This window comes from Alligator mississippiensis, chromosome 3, assembly GCF_030867095.1.
Source record: "Alligator mississippiensis isolate rAllMis1 chromosome 3, rAllMis1, whole genome shotgun sequence".
NCBI lineage: Eukaryota > Metazoa > Chordata > Crocodylia > Alligatoridae > Alligator > Alligator mississippiensis.
The window spans coordinates 231025512-231046323 of record NC_081826.1 but is presented as its reverse complement, the minus strand read 5'-3'; positions in this window follow the sequence as shown (position 1 = coordinate 231046323).

Below are 20812 nucleotides of genomic sequence, written 5' to 3'. Positions count from 1 at the left end.
CAAGCTTCTCCACATCCTTTTTGAATTGTGGAGCCCAAAACTGGATGCAGTACTCCAGCTGCGGCCTCACTAAGGCCTAGTACAAGGGGAGAATGACGTCCCAGGATTTGCTTGAGAAGCATCTATGGATGCAAGCCAGCATTTTGGTTGCTTTACTAGCCGCAGCATCGCATTGCAGGCTCATGTTCATCTTGTGGTCAATAAGGACCCCCAAGTCTCTTTCTTCCATAGTGCTAGCCAACATAGCACTGCCGAGCCTATAAGGATGCTGCGGGTTTTTCTTCCCAAGGTGGAGAACCTTGCATTTATCAGCGTTGAACACCATCAGATTCTCGTCCGCCCACTTGCTGAGCCTGTCCAGGTCAGCCTGGATCACCCACCTGTCTTCTGGTGTGGATGCTTTGCCCCAAAGTTTGGTGTCATCGGCGAACTTGGCCAGTCCACTTCTGACTCCAGTGTCCACATCATTAATGAAGATGTTGAACAGTATGGGTCCAAGGACAGAGACTTGGGGGACCCCACTGGTCACAGGACACCATGATGAGTGACTTCCCTCAATTATTACCCTCTGGGTCCGACCATGGAGCCAATTTTCCAGCCAGTGGATCGTGGAGGACCCAAGGTGACAATTGGCCAGTTTCTCCAAGAGGTGATCATGGGACACCAGATCGAAGGCTTTTTTGAAGTCAAGATATATGACATCAATCTCTTCTCCCTTGTCCAGGTGTATGCTGTTAGCCTTCTTCACAACAAGGGCACACTGTTGGCTCATATTCAGCTTATTGGGGTTTTTGAGGGCAGGGAAACTCAGTGCCCAAGACGAGTGGTTGTTCCTTAAGGAGACGATACTCAGGGCCCAAGGGGTGACAATCCCAACAAGAAGCAAGGGGGGCAAGAGTGGCCGAAAGCCTCCCTGGCTCACCAAGGAAGTCTGGAAATGCCTGGTTGCCAAAATGGTGGTGTACACCCGGTGGAAGGTTGGGGGGGGTGTGCTATCTCCAAAGAAGAATATACCTCCATTGCTCGGGCCTGTAGGGGGGCTGTTAGGAAAGGTAAGGCGGACATAGAGCTAGGACTAGCGTCCAAGATCAAAGATAATAAAAAGTTTTATGTTTCAAATATATAGGGAGGATGAAGAAGGCACCGGGAAATGTAGGGCCCCTGCAAGATACGCTGGGCAATCTGGTGGCTGCGCCAGAGGAGAAGGCAAACCTCTTTAACAAATTCTTCACCTCTGTTTTCTTGTGCAGGGACCGGGACTCCCCCACTGTGTTTCAAGATGGACTCGAGGGGAACGCCTCCAGACCTAAGGTTGAGGAGGACTGGGTTAGAGTGCTTCTGGAGGGGCTGGACGTGTTCAAATCAGCAGATCCAGATGCTCTCCACCCCAGGGTGTTGAGGGAGCTAGCAGGGGTTATTGCTGGGCCCTTGGCATGGCTTTATGAGTGCTCATGATGCTCAGGCCAGGTGCCAGATGATTGGAAGTTAGCCAATGTGGTCCCCATCTTTAAGAAAGGGAGGAGGAAGGACCCGGGCAACTATAGGCCCATCAGTCTTACCTCAATCCTGGGGAAGCTCTTTGAGAAGATCATCAAGGAGCACGTCTGTGATGGGCTGGCATCAGAGATGATGCTCAGGGGCAACCAGCACGGTTTCATTAGGGACAGGTCATGTCAGACCAACCCGATTGCCTTTTACAATCAGGTCACAAAAGCATTGGATGCAGGTGTCGCCGTGGATGTAGTCTTTCTGGACTTCAGCAAGGCCTTTGACACTGTCGACCACCCCATCCTCATTAAAAAACTAGGTGACTGTGGCATCGATGCCTACACGGTCAGATGGATTGCTAATTGGCTGAAGGCTCATACTCAGAGGGTGGTGGTGGATGGGTCATATTCGACCCTGGGGCAAGTGGGCAGCGGAGTCCTCCAGGGCTCAGTCCTTGGGCCCGCACTGTTCAATTTCTTTATCAGCGATTTGGACGATGGGGTGAAAAGCAACCTGTTCAAATTTGCTGATGATACCAAAATTTGGGGTGAGGTGGGCATGCTAGTAGGGAGGGAAAGACTGCAGAAAGACCTGGAAAGGTTGCAAGGGTGGACTAACAAAAACAGGATGCGTTTCAATACGGACAAGTGCAGGGTGCTTCACTTGGGCAGTAGTAACCGGCAGCACACTTATAAGATGGGAAACTCCCTTCTTGAGAGCACGGAGGCAGAAAGGGATCTTGAAGTCATTATTGACTCCAAGATGAACATGGACCGACAATGCGAGGTCACGGTCGGCAGGGCTAACCAGACCTTATCGTGCATTCACAGGTGCATCTCAAGTAGGGCCAAGGAGGTGATCCTCCCCCTCTATGCGACACTGGTCAGGCCACAGCTGGAGTACTGTGTCCAGTTCTAGGCACCCCATTTCAAGAGGGACGTGGACAACATTGAGAGGGTCCAGAGGAGGGCCACCCGCATGATCCGGGCACAGCAAGGCAGACCCTACAATGAGAGGCTACGGGACCTGAACCTGTTCAGCCTTCACAAGAGAAGGCTAAGGGGGGACCTTGTGACCATGTATAAACTCACTAGGGGGGACCAGAAGAGTTTGGGGGAGACCTTGTTTCCCCTAGCGCCCCCCGGTATAACAAGGAATAATGGCCACAAATTGTTGGAAAGTAGGTTTAGATTAGACATCCATAGAAACTACTTCACAGTCAGGGCGGCTAAGATCTGGAACCAACTTCCAAGGGAAGTGGTGCTGGCTCCTGTCCTGGGGGTCTTTAAGAAGTGGCTTGATGCCTACCTGACTGGGGTCATTTGAGCCCAGTTTCCCTCCTGCCCAGGCAGGGGGTCGGACTTGAAGATCTACAAGGTCCCTTCCAACCCTACTTCTATGATTCTATGATATGAAAGGATCTCCTGATTTTTATTTGGATTTGGAGATTCACCTGCCAAATCAGGACGGATCTCCACTGAATTGAATCAGCAACTGAAGCTTCTCACAGCCTTAGTAGACAAAGAAAAAAGTATTTGGAGGGCAACGAAAAGGGTTAGACATCTGGGGCACATGTCTTATGAGGAGAGGCTGAGAGAATTGGGCTTATTTAGTCTGAAGAAGAGAATATTGAGGGGGGATTTAAGAGCAGCCTTCAACTATCTGAAGAGTGGTTCCAAAGATGATGGAGCTAGACTGTTCTTAGTGGTGGCACATGATAGAAAAGGAGCAATGATCTCAAGTTGCAGCAAGGGAAGTTCAAGTTAGGTATCAGGAGAAACTGTCTCACGAGGAAGATAATAAAGTACTGGAACAGGTTACCCAGCGAGAAATGTGAAATTTTCATCCTTGGAGGTTTTTAAGATCTGGCTAGATGAAGTCTTGGCTGGGATGATCTAGTTGGGGCTGGTCCTTCTTTGATCAGGGGATTAGACTATATGACCTCCTGAGGTCCTATCCAACCCTAATTTTCTATTATTGTAACCCTTACCTCTTGCAGATTTCCTGGACCATCATGGCTACAACCCCATTACAGTGGGTGCGTCTACATGTGCACAGTTACTGCACAGTAACTGAAATTACTGCACGGTACAGGCATTTGACTAAATGTGCGCACCTGTACTGCACAGTAAATATAGTGACTTGTACTGAGTTGAGCATAAATCTGATATCTGTATCATGCAGGTATCAAATTTATGCCTGATTAGTTACTGCACAGTAATGTACTTGTAGATACCTTACCGTGCAGTAGCACTGTGTGTGTGGTCTGATTTGGGACTAAGTTTAGTCCCAAGTCAGTCCACATATAGCTTTAATGAGCTTTAACAACTTCATGTGTAGATGCTGGTCTACACCTGAAAAATATTTTTTTTGTTATAACCACCTTTGTAACCGTTCTCTGCGCCCCCTCCCCAACTCAAAAAAACAGTATTTGAGATTCAAATAAGCTATGTTAGTCAGGAATTTGGGTGGTTGCTATCTTGTTTCCTACCAAATACCAGACCTAATGTCACACTTTAACATAGGCTGCATATCACTTACCAAAATGATGAGTGCAACATAACATTGTACAGTACTTTATGATTCAATGTTCCCCACTGCAGCTTCCAGGAATCTCAATAGATCTGCGATAAAAAGATTGTTAAGGCCTTCCAGGATACAGCTTTACTCTCAGATCTGCAAATATAGTCCTAAAAGGAAAAATGTGGAGTTTTGAGGGCTGACTATTCTTTTGCCTAACTGCTGACCCACCAATATTTGCCATCTTTTGGGATGGTCTGCAAAAGCAAATCCTCAAGAAGCAAAGAATTTAGTACAGCACCTATATTTTCTTTGTTCAATTTTCCTGAACAGACACTTTTCTGAAGCAAATTCCTTGAGCTTAATTTATTGCACACCCTTGCTGGAATAACTAGTGCCTCAAGCCTTTACAGATGCATAGTCAATAGGGAGCTGTCTGACTCCATATGATTTTACTTGTCTTTAAGCTAGTTCAGAGATGCAATTGCAAAATCTAGCACTCAGGGACAGCCTCAGGATTTGTGATATTCCCTGAAGGACTTTGGGACCATAAACCAATGAAGAGATTACACTGATCCACAAATGCATTTTTCTCATGTGTGGCTGTTGTAATAGAAATATTCTTCATAGAGATAACTGTTTTTGAAACCATATACAGGAGAACACAAATGGAAATTGCTTATATTCAAAATATGAAAGGGGTTACAACATTTCTTTTTTATGTCAATTGATATTGAAAGACCCAGCTCTCTGCAGCATTATAGATGTGCTAAGTACGTAGATTTCTTTCATTTCCGCATTAGGTAGGTTCTTGCTGAAAAGCAATGATTCAGCTAGTCTGTACAGTGGAATTGTTGACAACTTCTGCATGTAGAGCATCCGATTAATGCAAAACAAAGCAGTAGCTTTGACTTTCAGTAAATAAAAGGCTGGTAATATTAACTCTTTGATTGCAGGAATTTGGATTTTCTATTGTAAAAGGCAGAGATAGACAGGATGTGAACTAAATGGAACACAAACCACACAACATCTTGATGAGGTACTTTAAAAGGTATATGTGGCTAGTATTTTTGTTATAGTTATGTAATAAACTTTCTATCAGAGGAAGGATGTCAACTTCTGAAGTACTGCGCTAAAGTACTGCAATCCCCAGTTAGCAGCCAAGGAAAATGAAAAAACAGAATCCAAGTAATTTACCGAACAATACTCAGATTAGTGGCTGAAGGAGAGTTGAACTCATATCGCCTCATTCTCAGTACTGCCCCTAAACTAGATGTTAGGAAGCAATTGGAAGGTTAAGTCCACCTTATATACTATTATATACTATTTCTGTTAAATGTTCTATAGTTTTAAGGATACTCTGTTAATCTTTCTTGTTTTAGAAGGTTGGTATGTTGGACAATAGCCTCTCTGATTTTATAAATTAGAGCAGGGGTGGGCGATTATTTCAGGTGGAGGGCTTCTTACCCAGGTTTGGCAAGCTGTTGAGGGCCACATGGATAGCCCTGCCCCTTGACAGGTGCGCCGCCCCCTGGTTGCCATCTTGTGACTGGAAGTCCCGCCCCTAACCCCTGACCTTTGCCACCAGAAGCCCCTCCCCTTGCCCCCAGACGTACTCCTTTCAGCAAGGGGTTTTGACATCTTGAAGCCAGAAAAATACCAAATTATATTCTAAAAAGTGAATACCTACAACATTTATTAATTTGATTTCAAAAAATATTTTTGTCCTGGTTTACATGTGTTTGTGTAGTGTACATAGAGGTGATTGTATATAGTAAGTTAAAATTAAGTCTTACTTTTGTATATTGTAGGGGGTATGGGTGGGTGGGTATAGGTTTGTGGGGGCTGGGGGTATATGGGGTGTGGAGGAGGTGTGGGTGTGCCTATGGGGAGTGGACAGGTGTGGGGAGTGTGGGTGTGGGGTAAAGGAGCAAGTGGGCATGTGTGTGGATATGTGGGGTGTAGATGGGTATGGGGTTTGTGGAAGGATGTGTATGCAGGTAGGGTGGCTGGGTGTGTGAGGGGGCGTGGGTGTGAGGTCTGCATGTACAGCAGTGCAAGAGGGTGTGTGGGTGCATGTGTGTGGTGGGGTCTGTGTGTGCGACTCACCCTACACACACACACACACACACACACACAGTTCTTCCCCTCCCCCCCACACACACTTGTGCTGCAGTGCTTGGGGCAGGGCTGCGCTGGCAGGGCTGCGCTGCTGTGTTCCTGCTGAGGCTCCCCCTGGGTCTTACTGCCCCTGGCTCCTGTCATCTTTGACAGGCTGCCAGAAGCAGATAAATATTTTTTAATTTTTTTTAGTGGCCCCGTGGGCTGGATAGAATGCCCTCATGGGCCAGATCCAGCCCATGGGCCATATTTTTCCCACCCCTGAATTAGTGTGTATCACACTAAATTCAAGATTGTGTTTTGTGTGTGTGTGTGTGTGTGTGTGTGTGTTCCCTTTCATCGCTTGTTATTTGAAGGTCCTTTAAGGCATTTGAACTTTGAAATGCCATTCACACATCTCTAAATGGCTTTAACATTTTTTTTAACTAACCTTATTTGTTCTCTTTAAAGATTGCCAGACCCATTCTCTCTCCCACACAGATATCGTTCATTTACCATGCAGCCCTTCCCTCAAAATTGTTTTTAGCTCTAAAGAAATGATGCCATGCTCAAGACTATTGGAGGCTGAACACTTGCAGCAGTACACTGACTTCTTATGATTAGCAGCTATCACGTGGTCACGTATTGGTTTGCCCATCTTGTCCCGAGAGAGAGTAATCTAGGAATTATTTTGCCTTGTATAATTTTTATATATATTTCCTCTATGTCCATGCTAAATTGCAGCTTCCACTTGGAGCAGATGGTGCTAAAGTTTGTGATGGACTATAGTTCCCATGTGAGTTAATTCCAGTACTGAGTGGGATTTGAAGAAATGCTGACAGACAATTTTTATCATTCTTGCAGGGAGCTCTTTTTGGGTCAGAGGAAGATCTTGAATTTGACTCAATATTTGATAGGAAGTTATGTCATGAGCAAAAGACAGGTCTGATGGGTTTGCTATAGCCGATATTGTGGAGGAGGCATGCTGCAGTGTACTATGTGGTATTTCCTAAGCGCTGAAGGCTATATTGCCTTGCTATATTGAACCGAAGAGATTATGAAAGCATAGAACGGTGATGTTCCTAGTCCCAAAATGATGTATTTACCCAAATCCAAGGTGACTTTGAATTTAAGATGGCCCTCCCAATAATTGGATTCTATACACGGAAACTTTATAAATTTGTTATAATTTTCCACCTATAAAATCTAATTATCTAATTTGCCCCTCCCCCAGTTCCAGATACAGTGGGAAAAGTAACAGCAGCAGAGCTTTGGGGGGTGGGAGGAGAAGCAGATGGTGAGGAGAGGCAGGTAGAGCCTTTACCCCCAGTCCCTCTACCACTTGTCCCCCATGCAGCCTACCCACCTTCCCACACTGCCTGTCTCTGCCATTTGTGCCTCCTGCTGCCTGCCACCTCATATGCCCCCCACAGCCTTTGGTCCCCCATTTGCCCTCCACAGCCTCTTCAACCACTGCCCTCCCAGCAGCCTGTGCCCCCCCTGCAGCCTCTTGCCTACCCCCCACAGCCTCTACAGCCTCTGCCCCTCCATCTGCTCCCCACAGCCTCTGCCCCCTTCTGACTCCTGCATGGCTGGAGCTTCCATGTAACTCCATGCCTCAGGAGGGAAGGGGCCAGACCTGCACCTGCGAGTAAGCTGCAGAGGGGGAGGAGGCAGAGGCAGCAGGGGGGCAGTCGACAGCTGCAGCTCTGACTCTAGCCCCGGCCCCAGGCTCAGGGCCAGGGTTGGAACCACGGCAGCTGCCTGCCCCCTCTCTGCCTCGTACCTGAATCGAAGATGAGGGTCTTTCCCACCCCCCCATGTTGCATGGGAAAAAAACAACTTTGTCTTGGATTCAAGTAAATACAGGGTGCATCTATATGTGAATATTTACTGCGCAGCAACATAAATTACTGCACAGTATGGGTGCATGTCTACATGTGTGTTCCTGTACTGCATAGTAACTATGGCGACTTATGCCACCTTGGGCATAACTTTGATACCTGTATCATGAAGGTATCAAATTTATGCCCTATTAGTTACTCTGCAGTAATGCACATATAGGTGTGTTACTGTGCAATAACCAGGGTCCCTCCCTACCGGGTCTGCCCAACCTCTAGGGGGACTGGCCAGAGCCCAGCTCCAGGGCTCCTGGCTGGCCTCCTCCCCTCTCCCAGGGCTGGGATGCTCTCTGGAAGCCCACAGCTGCAGGATATAAAAGCCTTCAGCCATTCTGTGCCCTGGGGCACACTGCACAGGAGCTCAAGGAACTGCAAGCCCTGTGTGCCCCGTGGATGGGATCCAAGCTGCTGCTGCTCGTCCTGTCTACTAGCCAGAGCTGCTCCTTGGCCACAGATGAGTGTTGTAAAGGGCTGCAGCCTGCTGCTCCCCCTGGCCAACCCACAGAGCTCTCAAGGCTCCTGCCTGGCTGGCTGTGGCAGGAGGGCAGCACTAGCTCTCTGTTCCAGTGCACTCTCAGCACTGTCTCTTGTCTTTGCAGCTGTATACATGTGCTGTGGTACACCTGCCTGTACTGCGCAGCATCCAATCCCTGACCATGCCCTGCTGCTGAGTGCTCCCAAGCACTGTCCAGGGCCAGCCACACAGGGGCAGCTGCATGGGGGCCCAGAGAGCTGGCACAGGAGGCACCACCACTATGTCCTCTCCATCCTCCCTGGTGAGGCCTGGTTCTGCCCATGTGTGCATGCTCAAACCAAGCATCTGGGGCCCCAACTGGACCCAGGAGAAGGTGTGCAACCTTGCTGCCCTCTGGGAGGATGCAGAAGCAGTTTGCATGAGGCTGGTGCTTTATCACACGTTTATGAGGTCCTGTTGGGTGGGATGCACAAGAGAGGCCACTCCCAGTTGGTGTGGAAGTGCCACATAAAGGTCAAGGCCTTGCACGTACTGTGGGTGCCCATGACCGAGCATAACTGTTGGTCAGGTCATGTCCACAAGGCCATACTCTTTCTGCAGGAACAGACCATGCTCTTTGGCAGCTGATGCTGGTGGTTTTCAAGAGAAGACTGGACAGTCACCTAATTGGGGTCACTTGACCGTAGTTGTCTTCCTACCTAGAGTGGGGGGAGGGCCGGGGGGGGGGGGGGGGCTGGACTCGGTCTGCAAGGTTCCTTCCAGCCCCCTAGCAATCTATTAATCCTAGACTGCTTACTAATAATTTGGCAATTAAAGGCTTTCCTGGCCTTAATCCCCTGATCAAGCCCGTGAAAGTCATTAATTGCCACATTATTATCAAGTAGTCTAAGCACCTAATTGATCTGTAAAATGAAATATCCTATTAAAATAAATCAACAGACACCATGAATTGCAAGTAATTCCTACTATATACTCTTTATTAAATAATGCCATGTAAGCACATAATACAACTCTTAAATATTTATGAAAAAGAAGCCTGGGGCCCAGGCTGCAACCCTGCAGTTTCCACCAGTGGGGCCAGCCTGGCAGAGCCATGGTCCCACCCTGACCCCTCTGGGCATGACACTGTCCTAGGGGAAGGGCCCTCAGGTGTTCAGCACCCCACCCCACTCACCTCCCCAGCTGCTGCACCCACTAGCAGCTCAGGAAGCTCTGGTCAGTGGGTGCTTTGTCAGCTTCACATCCCCCACCCTGCCATGAGGACCAGCTGGCCATGACCTAGCCAGCCACTAGCAGTGCCAGCTTCTCCCTGGGGGGGTAGTCCTGGCTGGTCACTGGCTCACCAACCACTGTGGGCTGCAGACACTGTGTACAGCTTCTTGCCTATGCCGATGGGGAGTCTTGCACCAAGCTGCCAGCCTCCCCAGCCCTGAACACAGGGTAAGTCCCATACTGAGGGGAGAGTGCTCTCAGTCCCCACTTTGGGCCCTGCCCCGAGTCCTCACTTGGCCCACCCACATTCCCATGGCCCTGGGGCCCCACTTCACAGCACATGGAGAGGTGAGACACAGTTCAGAACTTTATTGGGCAGCACATGTCCTCACAGCTGGGTGAGCACAGGCCTCTCACACCCCGAGGAAGGTGTCGATGCCACTGGCAATGCATGGCCCCTGGTGCAAAGCATCTTATCTCTGAATTGTTGCAAACTCTCATAAAAGGCTTACGTCTCTTACCTCTGCAGGGCCAACATCTGGATGTGGGAGACAGCCCACCAGCCAGAGTAAGGATGTGGAGTCCGGGTCACCACCACCCACTGCTGGAGCCACCCAGATGTGCTGGCATCACCAGCAGTGCACCCAGGATTGGACCATCCTGCTGCAGTGGCTGGTGGCAGTGGCTGAGGAGCAGGAGGTGCAGGACCAGGCATGGGACCAGGTTCAGGACGAGCGGGAGCTGGCGTGGCAGGTAGAGGACATCACCCAGGAGGAGGCATTTTATGGGGCAGTGGTGACACGTAGGGGATGCATGGGGGTGCACGTGCACCTCCTGAGAGTGCTGGTGCACCCTGTGACCAGCCACACTCACCCTTAGGCAATGGGCAGGGGGGCAGGTGGGAGCACTGATGCCCCCCCTGCAAGTGCCAGCCAGGGAGTGGCACTCCTGGAGGTGGCCGCAGCCATTTCTGGAAGCAGTTGCAGCATTTGGTTGCCTTGCAATTGGCTGTGGGGGGGATCCCCACCATTGGTGAGATTGGCTGTGGTTGAACCCACACCCCTCAGTTGCTGACACCTGACTAAGGTGGCACCAGTCGCCCCTTGCCATGGGGTGATATGGGAGCACTATGGCTGGATGGAGGTCCTCAAGGAGTGCTGCATCATGTTCCTCAAGTAGCAGGCCAAGAGCCAAGCCCAGGCAATGATGGCTGCAGACACTGACCATCAGGCCCTGGACACCCTCCTGGACTTGGTTGGTGTGCCCATGCCCCCTGACGCCCGGCTCCCGGCCCTGCTGGGCCCCTTGGCTCCTGCCTTTCCACTCCACTGCAATCCCTTCTCAGGATCTGAAAATCCTCTGGTGCCTTCCACCCACAGGGGCCCTTGCCATGGTCACCATGGTCCCTGGGCCCATGGAGGAAGTTTGCAGCTAGGGTGCTGGCTACCTGACCCTGGGCTCTGCACCCTAAATTGCCCCACCCCTCAGCCCTCCATGCCTTACTGGACCTGGTATTGGCAACGGGGGATGACATGGTAGGAGACCTACAGATCAGTGGTCACCTCAGGGACAGTGATCACCAAATAATAGAATTAATCATAAGACATCGAGTGGGTAAGGCAACTAGTAGGGTGAAAGTGCTAGACTTTAGGAAAGCTGATTTCAATGAACTCAGGCGTTTAGTCAAGGACGCACTGCAGAGTAAGAGTTTTGAAGAGATGGGAGCCCAGGAAGGGTGGCTGTGCCTTAAGGAAATGATCCTTTGGGCACAGAGGGAGACGATCCTGATGCGGGGAAAAAGGGGGAAAGGGGCCAAGGGGCTTCCTTGGCTGACCAGAGAAATCCAGAGCAGCCTATGGGCAAAAAGGGCGGGCATATAAAAAGCGGAAACGGGGAGAGATCACTAAAGAGGAGCATACCTCCTCTGCTCGCGCTTGTAGGGAGGCAGTTAGACAGGCCAAAGCTATCATGGAGCTGAGGATGGCATCCCAAGTTAAGGATAACAAAAAATAGTTTTTTAGATGTATAGGGAATAAAAGGAAGGCCCAGGGAGGAATAGGACCTCTACTAAATGGGCAGAAGCAATTGGTGATGGACAGGGGGGACAAGGCTGAACTCCTCAACGAGTTCTTTGCCTCAGTGTTCCTAAGCGAGGGGCAAGACAAGTCTCTCACTGGGATTGTGGAGAGGCAGCAGCAGGGTTCCAGACTACCAAGTGTAGACCCTGAGATGGTGCAGAGGCACTTGGAAGAACTGGATGCGTTTAAGTCAGCAGGCCCGGATGAGCTCCATCCGAGGGTACTGAAGGCACTGGCTGACGTCATTGCACAGCCACTGGTGGGAATATTTGAACACTCATGGTGCACGGGCCAGGTCCCAGAGGACAGGAAAAGGGCCAGTGTGGTCCCCATTTTCAAGAAGGGGAGGAAGGAGGACCCAGGCAACTATAGGCCAGTCAGTCTCACCTCCATCCTAGGCAAAGTAATTGAAAAAATTATCAAGGCTCACATTTGCGAGAGCCCAGCAGGACAAATTATGCTGAGGGGAAACCAGCACGGGTTCATAGCAGGTAGAGCATGCCTGACTAATCTAGTCTCTTTTTATGACCAGGTTACAAAACACCTGGATGCAGGAGTAGGGGTTGACATCGTTTACTTAGACTTCAGGAAGGCCTTCGATACGGTATCCCACTCCATACTGGTGAACAAGTTAAGAGGCTGTGACTTGGATGTCTACACAGTCTGGTGGGTGGCAAATTGGCTAGAGAGTCATTCCCAGAGAGTCGTAGTGGATGGGTCGGTATCGACCTGGAATGGTGTGGGCAGTGGGGTCCTGCAGGGCTCGGTCCTTGGACCGATACTCTTCAATGTCTTCATCAGTGACTTGGACGAGGGAGTGAAGTGTACTCTGTCCAAGTTTGCAGATGACACAAAACTGTGGGGAGAAGTGGACATGCTGCAGGGCAGGGAACAACTACAAGCAGACCTGGACAGGTTGGACATATGGGCAGAAAACAACAGAATGCAATTCAACAAGGAGAAATGCAAAGTGCTGCACCTAGGGAGGAAAAATGTCCAGCATACCTACTGCCTAGGAAATAATTTGCTTGGTGGCAAGGAAGCGGAGAGGGATCTTGATGAACATGAGTCGGCAGTGTGACGAAGCCATCAGAAAAGCCAATGGCACTTTATCGTGCATCAGCAGATGCATGACGAACAGATCCAAAGAGGTGATACTTCCCCTCTATCGGGCGCTGGTCAGACTGCAGTTGGAGTACTGCGTGCAGTTTTGGGCGCCACACTTCAAGAGGGATATGGATAACCTGGAGAGGGTCCAGAGAAGGGCCACTTGTATGGTTAAGGGCTTGCAGGCCAAGCCCTATGAGGCGAGACTAGGGCATCTGGACCTCTTCAGCCTCTGCAAGAGAAGGTTGAGAGGTGACCTTGTGGCTACCTATAAGTTCATCATGGGGGCACAGAAGGGAATTGGTGAGGTTTTATTCACCAAGGCACCCCCGGGGGTTACAAGAAATAATGGCCACAAGCTAGCAGAGAGCAGATTTAGACTAGACATTAGGAAGAGCTTCTTCACAGTTCGAGTGGCCAAGGTCTGGAACGGGCTCCCAAGGGAGGTGGTGCTCTCCCCTACCCTGGGGGTTTTCAAGAGGAGGTTAGATAGGCATCTAGCTGGGGTCATCTAAACCCAGCACTCTTTCCTGCCCAGGACAGGGATGATCTATTGAGGTCCCTTCCGACTCTAACATCTATGAATCTATGCCAGGACTAGAGAAGCAGGTCAGACACTTACACATAGTTTTTGGTTTGAGGCACTGTGGGTGTGTGGGGTAGGTGGTGTAGGCACACTGTTGGTGGATGGGGGAGGCTGTGTTTGTTGAAAGAGGGGGAGGGATTATAAAGTTTTTATAGTTTCACCCATGTGTGTGTCCTGGAATGGTGCTGGGGTTGGGCAGGGAGTCAGGTGTGTGTGAGCAGTGGGGCAGTTGGGCTAGAGTGGAGAGTGCAGGAGGAGGGGGTTGGCCAGAGCCTCCTGCAGCCCGTGCCTTGGGCCCAACTAGAGGCTGCATGGCTGGCCTGGGGCCTGGGCGGGGGGGGGTCTGGTGGGGGCAACAGGTCCAGCACCATGGCTAGCAGGAGTGCATTGCTCATTGCTGGCAGAGGTTGGAATGGAGCAGCGGGTTGCTGGGCACCGCTGGCAGGGGCAGAGGTTGCAAGGGGAGAAAGGGTGGACAGGGAGGGAGCTGCCATGTTCTGGCCATGTGCTGGGCACCTGGCTCCTGGGCAGGAGAGGGGCTGAGCAAGGCTGTGTGGGTGGGAATGAGCCCTTAAGATGGCCACCATGTGCTGGCAGCTGCCTCTGGCCTCACCGTGGCTGCCAAGTGCTGGCAGTCATGTGGCCAGAGCCTCTAGCTCCTCCCAATGGCCATAGGGGCATGTGGTAGGCTGCTCTGACTTAGAATTAAATCTAGTCCCAGGTCTTCTGCATGTGTAGATGCCAGCCTATTCCCTCTTACTGCACTGTAAATTTAATGTGCAGTAAATGCATCTATAGACATGCCCACAGTCTCTAAATAATTGTAGTAAGGTTCCCATAACTGTTATATAAATGGTTGCATTGGAAGCCCCAAATAATCAAGGCTGCAAATGAGTTTTCAAACTAAACCTTATTAATATCAAATGTTTTTATTTGGCAAAAAGCCAATGGTCATCCCCTATTTAGTCATGAACACACATATATATATAGTCCTTCACTGGGCTATCAAATCCTAGTAGGCCATGATCACTACAACACAACTGAAAAGCTTGCTACAACACTTCCTGGACCATTATCTTATCTCCTTCTCTTCCCATGCTATCTTGGCCATCTACATACCTTTTAGACACAATCCTATGAGCCCTCTGAACTTTTCTGTCACCCTTGACCTCAGTTCTCCACTAGCTGTAGACTCTCTTAAAGGCCTCCAAAGACTTTATGAACAGCTCCTCTGCTCACTGAGCATGGTCCCAAAGTATGTCTCTAGACACAGAAGCTGCTACCTCTTCAACTACTTGCCTATAGATTACTCAACACAGACCACATAATTACTGGACCAAATAACATGGATTATAACATACAAGGTTAATTCACCTGCTCGTCTACCAAACTCATATACAGCATCACCTGCTTACAGTGCCCCTCTACTATTTACTTTGACAGATGGGGAGAATCCTACATGAAAGAATGAATTCACACCGATCTCACATAAATTCCAGAAAGAGGTACATGCATCGGGCAGAACACTAACCTCCTTGAACATCCCATCGCTGACCTCAGGGTAGCTGTTCTTAGACAACAATACTTAAACAAACTTGAATGGGGAACTGCAGAACAAGAATTCATCCAAGACTGTATTAACTATGGTTTAAACCAAGACTGTGGATTTTTATCCCACTGCCTAGATTAGCTTTTATAACCCTTATGTCCCTCAATAGGTCAACTGTTTTTCTTTTCTCTCCTACTCACCTCACCTCTCTCAGCAGTACCACATTTTTTTCATCCACCTTCCCCACCCTTTGTATTCTAATTATTGCTTTCTACTTAGAAGCTCTGCATCCTACAGTCCCTTCATAAGACCTGCGTAGAAAAGCTTATGCATCTCCGATTTAGTCAGTCTATGAAGAGCAATTCTACCTTGCTTTCTGCCTGACTTCAGACTAACTTAACTAACTTCCTCTCTCTATAACTACCCTGAATTTCTTGGCTCAACCCTTACATAGCCCCAGGGGTGGAGCCAGAAGTAAGTGAACCTCGGGGTCTAAAAGAACCCTCTATCAGGTGTATCCCTATGCATCTGTCTTGAGGATAAAGGAAATACCATTAAAGGATGAAATTGCTCACAGCCTGTGTGAAAAAGGGGTTAGAGTTGTTAGGGAAAAAACTTAGAGCAAAATTGCTTTGGCTTTTAAATATAGAAACCTTTTTTTTTATTACAGTGGAAAATACAGCAACACAGCTATAAAAACAATGTTTGTATCTTGAAAGCTGGCATGCTCTTCAAAGACATGGAAGGATTTTGACAGTTTTAGAGAAAAAGGAAAATGAAAAGAAAATTCAAATGACATATCACTTTTGAGCCTTCTAAGCAGGAATTTCCTGCATTATTTATTTATTTAGTGAAACATAATGAATCCCCATCCATTTGGTTAGACTAGTGTTTTTCAACATTTTTTTCACTTGTAGACCCCTACAATATTTTAAAGGGAGGTGTGGACTCCTTTGGAGATGTCAAATGGAGGTGCAGATCCCTTTGAATTGTAAGTGTAGGTATTTACTAGGGCTGTGTGAAGCTTCGGTCCCTGATTTGATTCAGTGGAGATTTGGCCCGATTTGGTGGCTGAATCTCCGAATACAAATCAAATCAGAGGACCCTTTAATCTCTCTGAATTGAATCGGAACCCTCCGAATTGATTTGGAGAGACTTGGACATAGACACAACTTTAAATGTTTTTTCTACATACCTCTAGGTAGCAGGGGTTCGTGAGTGCTGTGATGCCGGGGCACATGGAGCATCCCACAAAAGCACGGGGGGCTCCCCAGCATGCTCAGCAGTCCAACCTGTGGTCCCTCAGACCTTCTGGTCCATTTCTGGGTCCACTGGGAAGCGTGCTGGGGGGCCTCCCCATACCCCCTGGCTTGGCGACTAGTGCCCCCTGGGTCTGGGGAGGGGGCACCCAGGGTCCCTCTGTGGCCGATTGCCAAGCCGGGGAGGTGCAGGGGGTGAAGGGGCCCAGCTCCCTGGCAGACCTGGAAGCAGACCAGAAGTATTTCCAGTCCACTTCTGAGTTCGCTGCCGAGCATGTGGAGGCCCCCCCACACTCCTGTGGGACACTCCATGTGCCCCAGCATTGCAGCGATGATGAGCCGTGCTGCTACCTCAAGCTATGTAGAAAAATCTTTTAAAGCTGTGTCTAGGTCTGAATTGCTGATTCTCCAAATCAGCATCAAATCTTCAGATTCAGCTGAATCGAATCAGGGACAGTAATCTGAATCAACTAATTGAATCACAGTCCCTAATACTGTCCCCGAGACTTTTGATTGATCATAGAAATCTTTCACGGACTCCTTAGACATAGTCTGTGGACCCCCAGGGGTTTGAGGACTACAGGTTGAAAAACTACTGAGTTAGACCATAGTTCATACTTCCTGACAGGCCTAATCCAGAAGCCCAGGTTAAGAGAGGGGCATCTGGGACACCATATGATGTGTGTTGTAAAGATCTCCTTGAAACACATGAAGCTTTGCCTGAGACATGAAGGATAAGAAAATTCTGTAGCCCCTCTACTTTGAGTTTGTCTCCACATTTGAGAATACCATTCACATTTCAGTCTTCATGTTAAAAAAATAAAGTAAGGGTTTAAAAACTGGGGGCCTTTAGTTGGGCCCTGACTTCTAGACATAGGCACCTGAATAACTAGGACTGTATAAACAGCACTTCCCACTAATGTTTTTCTTCAATCTTCGCCTAAGTTTCTGCTTTTAACTAGTTTGAAGATGCAGCAGTCACAATGCAACAAAATGCACTCAGTCCGTCTTATCCTGGCCTAGTAGAAATGTCTTCAACCAAGCAAAAGCAATAGCATCCTCACCATTCACCTGAATGTGGAATGAGCTTTGTAGTAGGATTCAGAGAAAAGGTGGTCCAGAGTCAAGGACTCCTTGTGGGAAAGGACCTGCCACTTACCCCTTCTTTTTGAACCCAGGAGGCAGCAGCACAGACACCTGCAATGATTGCATTATGGCAGTATAGCACAGGAGAGTGGCAGCGTCTGAAGTAGGCAAGTCTGAGATAATTTAGGGATTTCTACCATATGTTAAACAAAAGTCCTGCAATGCCATGTAAAAACTAATGAGCCGCCAGTGCAAAGCACATGACACAGATGTAAGGTGCTCTCAATATGAAGTACTGTTTAATGAGCAGCCAGCTGCATTCTTCACTAACATTTGCTGAATGTTTCCAATGTGCTGACCCATTACAGAGCACTACATTGTATGTTGTTATTCCTCTGCTTTTCTCTTAAGGACCAATTGTGCTTTTAAGCCCTCACCTAATTCAGGGCAATTGTGCCACAACAGGAAACTTGGGGTTCTCCAACTTAAAATGTTGCAAAAGGTGGAAATCTAAGTAGGCTTCTTAGAGTTTTTCCGTGGTTCCTTTACACCTTCCTTTCTCTGAACTTTGTTGAGAACAGCAATGCTGGGGCTACTGATCAAGAACAGCAGGGGCAGTGGAAAAGAATAGGAAGTTATGTTTTTAAACTTCTGAAAAAATAAAGGCAAAGAGCAAGCCAAGTTTTAGAGAAACATAATAGCAAAGAATCCTCTCACTTAACACTTTTGCTTGGAGTTTGTGAGATTGGCAAATATTTATGTTTTTACCTTGCGGTTATGATGCCTATAGTTTAATTGAAGATATTTGACAGGAAACAATCCATCTGGCCCAAGCTTAACTAGCTGCAAAACAACCAACCTCAGAACTACAATTCCCAAAACATGTTCTCATTGCCTTATTTACTCTGAGCCTTGATTATGCTACAGTATTTTCTCTCTTCTTGCTTGGCCTGAACCCATGATAATAAGACATATAACGCTCCATGTTCAAAAGCATCACATAGTAAAAGCAAACACTTTTCTTCAGCAGGAAGAATAATTGAAGAAATACCAAGTGACAATAGTTTTCTTCTGTCCTGGACTAGTTATAGAGTATTAACTATTTTCTGCATTTTTCAGGCCACAAGAAAAAGGAAAAGAAACCGTGTGTGTAATTTACTGATCAATAACTCCCTGTCTGTGAAGTTCAGGGGGTTTTTTTTTTGCTCTATACATACCCAGTTGTCAGCCCCATGCTACTTCCCAGTGTGAAGTTGACTAGAAGCAGAGAAAAGATGATACTGTAGCTAGAGCACAGACACGGCATGAAAGATTATAGGGATTTGCGAGTTTAAACAAATATTTACCAGTAAGATCTTGGCTTAATTTTGACAGGCTTTACAGTTAAATATCTATTTCTTTCCTCTAACAGAAGCACTACACACAGTTTCATGTATAGGGCTGTGTAAAAGATTTTTAACAAAACTCTAAAAGAGGCACTATTCAACTAACATAGGATTCATTACAATTTCAAAGTGAGCCTCAGTTTCTCTTGGCTTGTAAGTCATGGCTGAAACATTGACAAATATTTTCTTCAGGCATTCCTTCTCTCTCATGAATTCCAGAGAGAAACTTTTTTCTACTTGGAAATCGAGTTAAATTCAGTGTTTCCAGCCAATTCTCACTCAAAGATAAACTGACTATGACTGAACTCACACAAACCAAAACCAGAAGAGGAAAACAATAATTGAAACCTCCCTTCCTTCTCCACAACCTCTCTGAACACTGATTGCTCCCAGTTTTACTGAGCTCTATTATACAGTGCATGTTACAGTCTCAAGAGCATGTACACAATGGCTCGGGGGTAATACAACTTTTGCTTTTGTGTTGAAGGATTTCTTAATAACAGTCACATGTTAAGCTACTAGTGAATGCTCCTTTTCCCTAGCAGATGACTCAGCACAGAAGTTTTTCATGTTATATTTAGAAGACCAGCAGATTTTTGCCACCAGTAAAACTGGGGGAAATGTTTGCAAGTGTCTATATTTTTTGTAATAGTATATCCAAACATAATTTGTAGGAACTGCTGCCTGAATTATCAGGGCAATACCATTACTTAAATAACCATAAAGGGTTTCACTTAAGCTTTCCTGTCAATTCTTTACTTCCCTCTATGTTAACCACAAGGAAAAAAATTACAACTCCAAAGAATGAAAAAAACCCCTTCAAACAAAGCCCCTTCAGTGAATGGCATGTTGCGGCTTTTAGAGTGCAACCTCTCCCCCCCACTAAAAAAAAACCAACAAAAAAACCCCAAAATAAGTCTGTGCAAGCAACAGAAATGTACTCTGTTGAACCAGACAGGCTGTTTCAGCAAAATCTCACTGAAGCACATCCCCCAACCAAATCTTTTAAGTGGTGCCAATCTACTGAAAACTGTATACTCAAGACTGAAGTATCTCTCAAGTATGTCTGTGGACTGAAGAACAGACTCAACTATCTCTATTCAAAATTCATCAGAAACACTAAACAAAACCTCACTGGTCTATGCTGCCAGTGTAGCAGGTAAAAGACAAAGAAGTGGGTGTGAAAGAAATAGTGCATGAGATTAAAAAAAAACAAAAACAAGCACAGACTTTAATTACTGCAGTATTTCTATTTTAAATAGGCTGTCCTGATCAGTTTTACAGTAGCTTTCTGTTAAGATAGAAATCTCAGAAGAGATAAACAGCACAACACTTCTTCCCCAGTTTGAATGATAGAATTCTTGTTTGTGAGAAAAGATGTAACATCTGTCATTGCCTGTCTACATTATTTGTTATAATTGCTGAAGGATGCATGATTGAGTGGTTCATATTTTCTATTAGGATATTTTTGCAACACAATCTTTTATTGGATTTTGGGTCCCTTTTCCTTTTGTGGCTGACAGATATCAAAACAACTGGTATCTGAATGAGGCCTCATTAACTTCCTCAAAGGTACTCTTATGGATCTTTTATATTTTAGTATTTTGGAGTATTAAGGGCTTGCACTGAATATGGTATGCAGCCTTAATACCTTTTTAGAGAAACTGGGACTTCTACAAAAATGACATGAGCTTAACAATTACTTCAATCCAATTTGGACAAACTAAGGCTTATATCATTTCGGATTTGTCTGAAGGCCTTAGAAGGAGGGACTGCAAGGCAGAATAAGCTAGAATTGTCAACCATAAAAGATAAAAGTAACAGTATGAAGCCTTTTCTCTTTTTTCAGGACAAGCCATCTAAAGGAGACGGGTGTGCCAAAATCCAAAACCAGATTGAATCTAAGGAGGAAAACACAATATCAATGAGAGACTATGCCACCCCCAGCTACTCTTCCTGCTAATGTTTAGCACTGACAGCAACACTATCATATAGTTCCTTCATTTAAACAAACTCTGTTATCTTCAATGTCTTGTTCTTTTTTTCTTTTTACTATTTTTGTCTTT